Raw genomic sequence first — 13,530 nt, 5'->3', positions numbered from 1 at the left:
TTTCCTAAAACTATATATGACTGGAGAAACACATCCACAGTTAATATATTTTTAAAAAGCAGGTTGCATGTTAACTTTTTGAAGAAGCTTTCCAGAATAATAAGCTTGATTTTGTGACTTGTGCATTTTTCACAATTTTTAAAAGCAAAACCTCTAGAAAGTGAATGAATTTTATAGCGACAACCCTAGATCATATGGTGACTTTTTAGGTGGTACCATGATTGACAATCTAAAAAAACAATTTTCTCACCTTTTAGAAAATGCAGGCCAGTTACACTCCACTATGTTTTGTGCTCTAATGTCGCTTTACTCTAAAGCACAGGTGTCAAACATATGGCCCGTGGGCCAAAACTGGCCCGTGAAATGAATTTGTGAAACGCAAAAATTAAACATATTAATGATCAATGGTATCTAAATTATTTTGGTTCAGGTTCCACATTCAGACCAGTTTGATCTCAAGTGGGCTGGACCAGTAAAACACTATCATAATAACATATAAATAGTGACAACTTCAAATTTTTCCCTTTGTTTAGTGTAAAAAGTAAAATTACATGAAAATGTTTACAGTCACAAACTAGAAAAAAGAACAACCTGAAATGTCTTAAGAGAAGGAAGTGTAATTTTAACAATATTCAGCCTGTTCTTAAATGTTCTGTGTATTTGTAGATCCACTGTGATCTATAAGTTCTAATGTAAATGTGTAAATGATAAACTGAGGCATAATATTGTTAAAGGTTGCACTTGTTTTTCTTAAGAAATTGCTGTTCATGTTGATCACATTTTTAAAAGGATAGTATGTAGATGCAAATATTTTCATAATGTAATTTTACTTTTTTCACTCTGAAACTAGAGAAAAGTTCGGAGTTGTTATGATGTACTTATTTCGCTGGTTCAGCCCATTTGAGATCATACTGGGCTGTATGTGGAACCTGAACTAAAATGACTGACACCCCTGATGTATGTGTATACTACAGTATATGCTGTTTTCTGTTGCTGTGTGATTGATATAAATGATAATGCAGTGGATGACAGTCACATGACCACCAGGCTAATCATCATGGACACAATAACCAGCTGTTGGTAGACATTTGCATAACTTTTACATTGAAAAAACAGCTATTTCTTTTGATAAAATTTTTTGACTAAAAACCATTACATTGTTAATATTAGTTAGTGGTGTTGACGGGGGTGCTAGCTTGCTTATTGGGACATTCCAGTGTGTATTAGGTTACGTTCAGTCTGCAGGTAATGTGGCCCAAATCTGATTTTTTTGCCCATATGTGACCTGCATCCGATCTGTTAAAGACCGTTAGAACAGTACAAATCCGATTTTTTCAAATCCGACTCAGGCCACTTTCATATGTGGTCCTAAATCTGATGCGTATCTGATATTTTGCAATGCGACTTCAGCCTGAACAGCCAGGTCGCATTTATTCGACCTTTACGTCACTTAAATGCAAACAAACACCACAATTCTGCATCCCAGGAGGAGGAGCGGTGGGAAAAACAACAACACGCTAAGATGAGATGCCTCCATATTTACTTCCATAAACACAGTGTGTGCCTGCGTGGTCATGTATTACACCAGAACCTCTTTTGCGCATGCAGGTCACTTCAGGGTCGCATTCAGTTCATACTCAAAACTGGTAGAAGTCGCATTCAATGTGTAATATGAATGAGCGCTCAAAAAAAACGGTTTCACCAAAAAATCCAAATTGTGCATTAAGACCTGCTGTCTGAACGTAGCGTTAATCACTCGTCTCCATGTGCTTCAAACATGTGCACTATGGTTTTACCAACGTTTCCTCAGCTCTATCCATATTTAACGCATGTAGACAGGGAACTCTGACCCAAACTCCAGCAGACCAGTGGTGCCAATGCCCAGCTGTGCTCACTGTGACCCGCTAGTAGACAAAACAAGAAGATGATGTCACTGTTTTGTTGGGTGCTGTGTATAATGCAGATACTTTAAGCAGTATACTGACAAATTTAGTATAAAAATGTATATTTGGCCAACAAGTTTCAAGTTTGTCACAGTACTTTGGGCCAGAATTAGTATGCCAGTAGTATGTAACACATACAATAGCGTCTGAGTTTAGCACTGGTCCAGTGAATGCAAAAAGTCATCATCAATGGGGACTAAGAGACAACTCTTCACCATGGCAACGGTTATAAAGCATAATAGCCAACGTGGTTAATTCACTGGAGATGAATATGTGCAAAACCATATGAAGGCCATTGTGGATTATCTGCACATTTGTCTTGAAAAACAAGTAGTTGAGGAGAATAAAGACCCTGAGTAGAGTGGGAAAAAGAAGAAAAATCAATATATTGATTTAATAACATATTAGAACTGGTCATTCATTGCTCACTATGCACTTCCTTCATGGATTAGCCATATTTATTCAGTTATAACCTGACACAAACAAAGCACAAGGAAAAAGGACCTGTTTTATATGCATATTATATATAGTGTAAATGAAAACATTCTCATTTTAATCTGTACCACTTGTGGACTCATTTTCCCTTCAGTGACACATATTTTCCCCTCAATATCATGTCTACAGTACCTCTAAAGCAGGTTCAGGGGCCACATTCAACCCAAAATGTTCTCAAGTAGGTCAGACCAGTAAAATAATAACGGTGAAAAAAGTAAAATTACATAATGAAAATGTTTACATCTGCAAAATTTACTTAAAAATCTGAACAACATAAACCTGAAATGTCTTAAGAAACATAAGTGCAGTTTTATTAATATTATGCCTCAGTTTATCATTAACACATGTAAATTAGAATGTATAGATCACAGTGAATCTAAAAAATACACAAGACATTTAGTAACAGGCAGAATATTGGTAAAATTGCACTTATTTTTCTTCAGACATTTCACGTTGTTCACATTTTTGGTAAAGAATAGTTTGTAAATGTGAACATTTTCATGTAATTTTGTCATTTTACACACAAAACAAAGAGAATATTTGCCCTTGTTATTTATAGGTTTTTGTGACAGTATGTTACTAGTCTGACCCACTTCAGATCATATTTCACTGTATGTGAAACCTGAACTAAAATGGTTTTGTCACCCTTGACTGTTAATATCTTCAGTGTAATTTTTGCATTTCACAAATTCATCCCAGGGACCCCAGGACTGGACCCTTTGGTGGACCAGTTTTGGCCCATGAACCGTATGTTTGACACCTGTGCTCGAAAGTGTTCTTCTTGTTATTCTTGTTAAAACAGAGATTCACAATATGTCCATAGAAAGTTTTCATGCATGTGAACTGCCCTGATAACCTGCCAGCAGTCTGAATGTGCACAATGTCCCACTCTGTAAAAAATCCATTCAAAAAAATAATCACACCATAATAGTAAAGTTGGGGGTAAGACAAGATGGAATAAAACAGGCTATGGAAGGGAAGATGACGTCCCTTCCCTAAGTTCTACGTCATTCCACTTGTGGATCATGAATATAGCTGTGGTTTGATATGCGTTGTGATATCTGAGGAAATGAAGCAGTGTTTCACAGAGCCCCAGCATGAGGGAGGGGAAACATGAGGCCCACAGTCCAAAACCAGCCCATCACAGAGTTCAATCTGGCCCGTGAGATAAATTTGCAAAGTTGTATTGATCATTTCAGTTCCAGATGCCTGTTACTAAATGTTTTGTACCTATGTTGATCTACTGTGATGTCTAAGTTATAAAATACATATGTAAATAATAAGCTGAAGCATAATTCTGATTCTGTTGGGTTTCTGTAAATTGGCTTGGGAGATTTGGTTTCGACCAGCTCTATATGTAAAGTGTCATGAGATAACTTTTGTTATGATTTGGCGCAATAAATAAATAAAATTTGAATGACTGATAATATTGTTAAAAATTCCACTTTTTCTCAAATCTCAGGTTGTTAATGGAAGTTCAGGTTATTCAATTTTTTTTGTTTGAGGATAGTTTGTAAATGTAACATTTTATTATGTAATTTAACTTTTTTGCACTAAAACAAGAGAAAAATTGGAGTTGTCATTATTTCTAAGTTATTAGTACCAGTGTTTCCTCTGGAATTGATCTGTGGTGAGGCGGTATGTAACAGGGCGCACGGGCGTGCATTTCATTACATTAACTGCACGCGTGCGTCGGTTTATGTCCTACTTATAATACTATGGGGGTACAGGGCGTGCAGTCCGTGCCCCCACCCCCCCTGTGGTCCCTGAACTAAAGCAGGTTGGACACCTCTGGTTTATAGAATGGGCTCTATGCACAGCCCCACTACTTCCTGAACTTCACGTGGGTCATTTATTTCCTGTCTTTCATTATTGGACACCCTGATTAATCCAGGTGCGTCTAATTAATCAGTAGTCACAACAAGAAGTAGCAGACACACCTGGATTATTCAGTGTGTCCAATGATGAACGACAGGAAATAACGAACCCACCTGAAGTTCAGGAATAAGTGGGGCTGTGCATAGAGTCAATAAGGTGCAGCTGTAACTGAACTGTTGGTGAAACCGGAGGAGAAACTGTTGAAGCTAAACATGGCAAGACACAGTAAATCAAACTGGAAGATGGTTTATGAAACACTGTTGTATATCACCAGGCCAGAGAAAGGCTTGGTTGTCAGTCGGGGAGCAGAAGGCAGGCAACGGCTGATGCAATTAACTTTGTTACCACTAATTCTATCTCAACAGTCAGAGGAGACAGAGTCAACAACATGGACAAACTAAATATCTGGAGGAAACTATCAGATTGTGCCTTCCTTGAGGCATTTCATATTATTTCCTGTGTGTTTATACATGTGTTGTTTCTATCTAAATCATGATTTCTGTTTCATCTGATGCTTCATGAACTGTAAAAAACAAAATAAAATAAATATGTCAGTAAGAGGGGGCTTCAAAAAGTTTGTGGAAAAAATACAGCGAGAAAAAACGGTTTAATAAATGATGTTATTTTTCACCATATCATTAGTGTCATAGCATAATTATCTAAGTCATACACTATATAGACAAAAGTATTGGGACCTGTTGAATTCAGGTGTTTCTTTTCTAACAGGGGTCTGGGCTACAAAACAATGATGACAAATGTCTTAATATAGTTTTATATTGGGATAAATATTAGAGCCTGACTGATTAATCAGCCAGCCAATTAAAGCATATCACAGATAATCAACCATCGGCCAATATAGAGCCGATGTATCAATTTTTTTGCTGTGCGGAGATTCTGTCGATTGCTGCTCCTGTGTGTGTGTGTGGTGTGCTGGCAGGAGAGTTCGAGGAACAGTAAAGCGAGTTAGTTTCACCTTCTTTCCTGCTCGGACAATAACGCCATCACCCCCACACACACACAATCACGGAGCTACACTCCCCACCTCCCCAGCTTGTGCACTCTGACGAGGGTGGACCGCTCACACCCCCCCCACCCCACCCCCCCGACCTCTCTCCAAAAAACACCCCCCCCACACACACCCATGTCTGTGCACTTCCTGTCTACCTCACAGTTTCATTCTGCCAGCAGGCCTGGGTATTAATAGTGTAGGGGAGACTGGGGACAGTTGTAACGCTGGTCAGTTGTAACTCTTGCAATTGCTCCAATCAGGAACAACTTAGGACTCACCTAATTCACTCTGCACATGCTCAGTTTAGTCCTTAGTCGACATGGGAAGTTGTAGAGCCGTGAGGCAGACGCATCAAAATTTGTGAGGGAAAACATCATTTTGTGGTAAGTAATATTTTTGTTGTAATTATTTTGTGATTGCATAGTTTGCATTTGAAAGTTGTGTAAATTATCTTTGTGAGATAAACAAAGATTTATGCAACTGTTTATCAACCTGTCCACAATTATCTCATATAAGATTATTATATCCTGTGTAGATCAGTGTTCTTATTTCATATATTGACCAATATATCGGTTATCAGCCAATATATTGGATATTGGGGTTTTTTAGCCCCCAATAACGGTATCGGCCCCAAAAATCCCATATCGGTCGGCTCTAATAAATATCATTGCATTGGTTAGTTTGGTTTAAATTGTTATCTTTGCTTCAAAAATGCCTCAGAGATGGTTTTTACTTAATTCTTCAACATTGATTTTGTTTTTTTAACCATGACTATGATTTTAAATGTTCTGCCTCTAAATTTCTAAAATATATTTCATGCTCTGACTGTAAAAAATAATTTTCTACAACAACTAACCATCTGTTTTCTTCACATCTCACAGAGGAAGAAAAATCTACAATGGTTTCTTGGTAGTTCTTCTCGGTTCCACTAAACTGGTTTAGCTCTTTTTTGAAAACATTGCATCTTTTATCCAAGAGGCTTCTTCAGTTCCTCTGAACTTCGGCTCTTCAGAACTGAAGAAGTCTCTTGGATGAGAGATGAAACGTTTTCAAAAAAGAGCTAAACCAGTCCAGTTGAACCGAGAAGAACTACCAAGAAGAACCATGACCTGGGCAAATGAGAACCTACACAGACAAAAATCTACCATTAAACTTTAAGAAAATATTGATGTTTCTAAACTATATGGACAAAAATATTGGGACACATCATATCTACAGCTGTAAGATGTCTTGTTCATGCAGATTTGAGATATAAACATCAATATTAATAATCAATATGATATTTATGACAATACAAAACTAAATTATGACATTTGTCCTTACTGTTCTGTATCCCAGACCCATGTTAGAAAAGAAACACCTGAATTCAATGTGTCCTGATACTTTTGTCCATATGGTGTATGAGTTGGCAATTATGCTATGAGGCTAACGTTATGCTCCATCTGGGTCAATACACTTCTGAAAACGTTCATACCAGCCTTTAAGTCCATCTATGTAAAACTGAGGGCCGTGCGACTTACACCATGTCAAAACTTTGTTCTTTTTCCATGGACTTTTCGAAGCCCCCTCACATGTAAAAGTGTAAAAGTATAAAAGGTGTCATGTCAGGTTGCAGGTTTTGCGTCTTACCTCGTTGTCTGACTCTACCAGGACCTGGTCGTACTCGCTGAGGGCCACTAGGAACATGATGGAGGTGACGTTCTCAAAGCAGTGGATCCACTTCCTCCTCCTGACCTCTGACCCCCAACATCCACCATCCTGAATTGACAGATTAAGATGAAGGGGTGCGGTGCAGAAACAATCACACATAAGAGAAGAGATCTCAGTTAGCAACAAACCTCGAGTTTGAGGCAGAAGAATTGATCAGTGCAAATGCCAATTCAGTTTTATGTATTTCCAGTAACACTTTAGCTCAAGCCAAACACCCTTACACAACAAGGATACAAAGAGAAGGAACATGAACTGAGAAACTGCAGCGTGAATCAGAGAGGACAGAGCAGAACCTTCCCTTGAGTGAACTAAAATAACTACAAGGAAGTGTGCACAGATAATGCAGGCTTTCTCTCCCATCTCCACCAGGCAGATGCAAGAAGAGTACATGCAGGTGTTGGAAAGTGAATTTACAAACTATTTCTATTTAGATGTGATCGCTACATGGACTGGGAGGGAGATGAGAGAAGCGACAGAGGAGGGTACGAGTGAAATGATAAACGAACCAGAGAGGAGAAAGAACAGGTGGATTGAGGAAGCAGAAAAGTGGACCTGAAAGGATTGAATGGGACAGTATATGAATTTCAGTGATTGAGAATGGGACCTGGATTGACCCTGCTGAAATGTAATATCCATGGATTTATGGAGTTTTATCTGAAGTCACATTATATCACTTAAGTCTATTGATGTGCCGATTGTGTCTGCCATTCCACTTCAAAGAAGAACATAACGGCTGAGACGAGAAAGATGAATGAACCGCTACATAAACAACGGCGATTGAATCTGCCATGAAGTCGCTTTAAAACTCAGTATCGCATCAATTTCGCCTCAATATTCAGTATCGGTCAAAACTTCTGATCACACATCACAAAGGTGAAGCGAGTCAGTGAGTCTCCCAGAAAGAGGAGGGCATTGATAAATGGAGTCCTCCACAAGAAGCAGCCTAAAATAAAACTCCTTCACATCAGACGACCTCCTTTTTCCCTCTAGCAACAACGAGTGACCTACTTAGCATGATAAGCTCTCCTATGCTGGATAAGGCAAGCGAAATGACATTTTCTGGGACTTCAAAAGCCAATTAAAAGAGAAGGAAGCAAGCCTAATGGAGATGTTTGTCTATGAATGGCTTCCTTGTTGCTGCTGTGGCCTTGTCGACTGGAAGCAGAGGCGCTTACAACCCTCGTGTGTTTGTTACTTTACAAGAGGATTGTGGCTGGCATCCTCTTCAAGTGTCCTTCATATTTAATTACAAGAATATTATAACGCATTCACATAAAATCACAAAAAACAGAATACCAACGTCTCAACAATTGAGCTTCTCTCTATAAAACCTGACATCTCACATTCATTCCCACTTCATGTTTGTATTTCCAGTCTCTTAACACAAAACCGCCATCATTGAGAGCATGTAGTGATTCACCATCAGCAGCAGAGCACAGCCGATCTGCTAGCTGCAGCAGGGCTGCTGGGAACCTCTTCAGCACAACCTCTTTGCAAGCTGAGTTATTTCTAGCCTTGCCAAGCGTAGGAGGGGGCTGACATGATGGCTTCCTATCGATTTGCACTCTTCTGTAATCGCTCTTGTTCCCTGGTTCCATCTCTATCTCCTCATCTTTCTCTCCTCTTTCTGCAGGAGAGACAGAGGAAGCTGCTTTGTGCATTGGTGGCAGGTCCTAAAATTGTCTGTCATGTACACTGTGTCTCTGGCTACACAGAGAAGGTAACTGTTGTTGACAGATTTAATCTGCTCGGATAGAATCTACTGCATCATGAATGCACTGTAACAGAACAAATTGGGGAGAAATTCAGACAATGGGTATACACACAAACGGGAACATAAAACATTATGACTGACAAATAAACAGGATGACTCTGACTCTGATTAGAGACAGACATTAAAGGAAGAATGAAAACACTGGGGTTAGACAAAGAAGTGTAGATCTCCTTCTACCTGAAAATGATGCTTTGCAAGTCGAACGGGTATTCTATAATCCCAGTGGTTGGGATTCGAACCCTAAGCACATCCTGTTGGGTCGGTAGATAGGACGGTTCTGCAATACGATCCAGATCACTTAGATAGCTAGAGACAGGAAAGGACAACAAAAGACAGATAGAGGAAAGAGAAAGTGAAGCACAACAGCAGATACAGCAGCATACCCCCTCCAAAGCAAGTGGATCAGTCCAGATGTAACAAAAGAAAAAACATTCCCGAGAGTTATGAGGGGATTAGGAGACAGTTTTGTACCACCGCCCCCACAAAAGTTCTTGCAGAAATTTGGCTTCATCCATGATGGTGGCTCCCAAAGACAAACCAATCCAAAAGTTTGTTCCTCTGCTCCACTGTGAAGGTTTTCAAGTTTAAGGGAGACAGGAACTTTACACCAAAACACTCATTTAGGACTAAGGAGGCTAACTTGGATTGCTTTTACGAAATGCCTTTTAGCTCGTCTTTGAGAGTGTGCCCTCAGGGATGTGTTAAGAGTGCTGAGCCCAGCTTTGCAGCGCTGGGTGGATGGAGATAGCGGCGTCGACGGTTTCCCGCTGGCTGGCCAACTGTCATGCAGCTCGCCAACCAGTGACATCATTGGGAGCATTGACTCCAGTACCTGAAGATAATATTTTCCAGGTCAAACGGGTACTCAATGATGCCGGTGGTCGGCACTCGAACCCGCAGCACGTCCTGCTGAGTGGGCACGTACGCCGCTGATGCTATTCGTTCTAAATCGCTAAGGTAGCTGTGGAAGGGGAGGGAACATATAACAGAGATGCACATGTCTCAACAGTACCAGACCGCATGCACAAGTATAAACCAACAACCAGTTACTGTCAAAAGCACACTTGGTTTCATTTCAGCTTTGTATTGTATATAATGTTTGACTTTCTACATTATGGATCCAAAATGTGAAAGGGGTTCGAGCAGAATGGATATTAATAGCAGTAGGACTGAGAGATCTGTCCAAAGGATCACACCAAGAATCAGGATCCAAGCTCTGAATCACACTTTTCTCCTTTTCTGTACAATGCAGGTATCAGTGTCATCGTCTTAAGCCACCTTTATCTTTATTTTGGCAGGTTGTGATGAACATCCAAATTTATCAGATATAACAATAAAAACACAGAGAATATGTGAACACATGGACAAAATCAGAAGTAAATAGATTCTACATTTAGTGCATATTTGTATTGTATTGTTTATTGTATATCCAGTTGCAGCAGATGATGTTCGTCACCAAATTTTTCATCAAGTCTGTATAATCCCAGTGCTACCCTAAGTATCACGAATCCATGATTATGCACCTGAATCACTTTCTTCACGGGAACACTATGCAGCAAAACGTCCGAAAAGGCCCCAGTGACATATCGGTTTGGTATATAAACAAACGGACTGCTTGTGATGGAGTCAACTTCAAAGTTGTTCACTGTGAGGGAAGTGATTCAGGGGCGCAATCACGGAAAGACTAACGGGTTCATGATACTTAGGCTATCACTGGGGTTTAACAGATTCGATGAAAAATTGGTGACGAACATCATACACTGGCTTGAAGTTTAAGCTGTGTTTTAGTGGCTTTTTGTTAGTTGTTGTTACTGGACAAAAAAGTCCTGCAAATTGTGTCATAAGACCAATATGACCAGCTGCATTTGACTCCAGCACCAGTCTAGAAATCTGAAACACACCTGCTCATTGTTGAAGTATGTCCACATTTGTATGTACCGTGAGCCATTTGTATGTAAAACCTTGCAGTGTTTCCTAATGATCTGAACTGCTGATCTGCCATAATCCACAGTTACACAATGAACTGAAAATATCAAACAGACCTAATTCTGTCACTGTTGGCAGAGGAACATGCTACACAAACTCAGTAATAAATATAGTAATAGAGGGTATGCACTGTTTTTTTTTTTATGTTTTGCTTTAACCAAACTGTTATAATAACGCACAAATAACCTAAACACTTTTTCTTGTCTTCTTTTTTTTTTTAAACATCTTAGCCAGTGTTAGCTAAATTAGCAATAGTGACATAACTAAAATACTGGCTATGGTACAGATTTCTTTACAGTAAAAACAAACATCACGTTAATGAGGTCAACAGTTAAGTCTATACGCCTTTAGAAACTTCATTGACTGCACTTTGCTTGTAATCAACTGCTAACTTTACAGTACAACTTATCACTAACTAAAATAAAAATCAAATGAAACGTGAGCTCAGTTATCACATATTATGTGATGTATTATGCTGTTAGATTTTATCTTTTTATATCAAACTGCCATGGGGGCTGCTGCTCACACTGTAGCTATTTCGCCATTAGCTTATCAGCACATAAAACAAGGTTTATATGAACTGCTATGATGATATCAGTGTATCAAGATAATTTCAGTTACATTTGAGACTAAGCAAAATTACAACAGCTGTTTTTCCTTTTTCTTTCTTCAGATGCTTTTTTTGTGCCTTCATGTCATTAAAGCTAAAATCAGGCATATGTTTCATTACATAAATACTGAGTCCATTTACACTGCTGAAGGAATAAGGTTTGGACAGAGCTGAAATTATTTAATCCAATTCATCCCATTCCTCTGACAAGTAGATCATCTGCCAAATTAAGATCATCCATGATATGAAACCATCAGACCGCCCAGCCTTAATTTACAGACATTTATAAAACTGCAGGCATTTTCCTGGACTTTCCCACATGTGTGACCTGGCTCACTTATTCTGGTCAAATATATAATCACCACAGCTGTGAGACAAAAATGTTATCCTCTCTATTTCTGCACATGCAGTCGATAATTAGTCATCCTAAGAAACGGGCAGATAAAGGCTATGCTCTTACTATTGGTTGAGTCAGAGAGCTGGTACTCTCTCCTGCGGTCATAGGCCTCCTGGATGCCAGGGTCAGTCCACAGCATCTTTATGCCCCGATGTACGGCTGGTCGAATGAAGACACCTTCTCTACGTCCACCTCACGCACCAGCTGGGCATTATTCTGGGAAAAAAAGAAAAAAATACACACATTTAGCAGAAGTGTTTTAATTTGACAGCTGAATGCCAGATATCAAATGATCTGTAGGATGATCGGTGACTCCTTATGAATGACATTTAAGGGAACAAAGGAACATTATCTTTATGGTACATCTGTAAGGCTCTATCAAAAAAAAATACTGGCATGTTTTATCAAGAATCAATAACAAGCTGAATTTGTGAGGTTGTCAGGTTCTGCCGCTGTTAGAGTCTTGTGGTCTTGATGCAGTAGATCAATCTCTTAATAGAAGTGGGTGGTACTTTCACTGGAGGAAAACTCAACTAATTACATCAAAGTCCATATATGACTTCCTATCAGTGCTCAATAGTAACTATACTGATATCTCTAACCATTTACATCTTATAAGCCATCAAAATATGACCCATTATAAGTAAAGGCAAAATTTAATCGTTAAAAATTCATCAAAAATCAAAGTATCTCAAACAAACTTTGTAGACATTGTCCCAAGAAAACTACAAAATTAAACTAATTAAACTAAATCCACTGGTAGTTCTGTCAGAGAAGATGTTTGAAGAAATTGCTAAAGAAGACAGCAACAGACACAGCGCCTTCACAACAGCTCATAACCTATGGGCTGGTGAGCTAAAAAGTACAGATTTCATACTGTATATGAGTTCTTAAAGGCAGCAAGCAGTGCAGCTTTGTTACATTCTGATTTTTCCTTTCCTTTTATCCTGTGTGGTGATATTTTAAGCAGACACTTGACAGTTACACACCTTGTTCTGTTCATACTTGTACGGGATCTTGAGGGTTTCAGTTGCACGGATCATTGCCTGCATGGAGGTGAAGATGTTCTGGTAAACCAGTTTGGTGAAGCCCTTCTTGTCCTCATCAGTGTAGCCTGATCCATGGATTATTCTCATCTGCTTGATGAAAGTGCTCTTGCCACTTTCACCAGTACCTGAAAATGAGACAGGATGATAGTGGTTAACAGTGACCTGATACACCAGGGGCCTCAAGTATAAAGACTTGTGTGGATATCATACTGAAACCTGGCATACGCCCAAATCTAGAAAAGTCCGTACCACAAAAAAATCCACATGAATAAAACTGTGTACGCCCGAATCCAAGTACACTTCCTTTATACATCCCAATCAGAGTGGAATTGATCGCATATGTTAGAGTACCTGACCCCTCCCACTCCACGCCTACATTTAAATATGCAAATCAGCATAAACAGGGTCTGCAGGTGGGATTCCCTCTGGGATTCCCCTCTCTGCATGATCAGATGACGTCAAGGTAGACGCAAAGCGGAGGCCAAAACAGGCGGAGGGAGAGAAGAGGACGAACTCAGTCTGTTTGAGCAGAGAGTCGATGATTGTGAGTGACACTGGTGTCACAGGGCTGACTCGAATCACCCCCAAGGTAAATATTATTTAGTATTGTGTAAGTCACACAGTCGTTCATTTTATGGGTCATACAACAGTCTGATCACAGCCAACAAGATGAAGGTTC

At 39.4% G+C, this 13,530-nt stretch overlaps 1 pseudogene; it reads right to left on the bottom strand.

Annotated features, from left to right (window-relative positions):
* LOC115417654 (guanine nucleotide-binding protein G(q) subunit alpha-like) overlaps nt 1-12,971 on the bottom strand; it is a 30,147-nt pseudogene extending 17,176 nt beyond the window's left edge.
* Between the last annotated feature and the right edge of the window lie 559 nt (nt 12,972-13,530).

Source organism: Sphaeramia orbicularis, chromosome 4 (genome assembly GCF_902148855.1).
Source record: "Sphaeramia orbicularis chromosome 4, fSphaOr1.1, whole genome shotgun sequence".
In the NCBI taxonomy this organism is placed as follows: domain Eukaryota; kingdom Metazoa; phylum Chordata; class Actinopteri; order Kurtiformes; family Apogonidae; genus Sphaeramia; species Sphaeramia orbicularis.
This window is presented reverse-complemented; position numbering and strand designations above follow the sequence as displayed.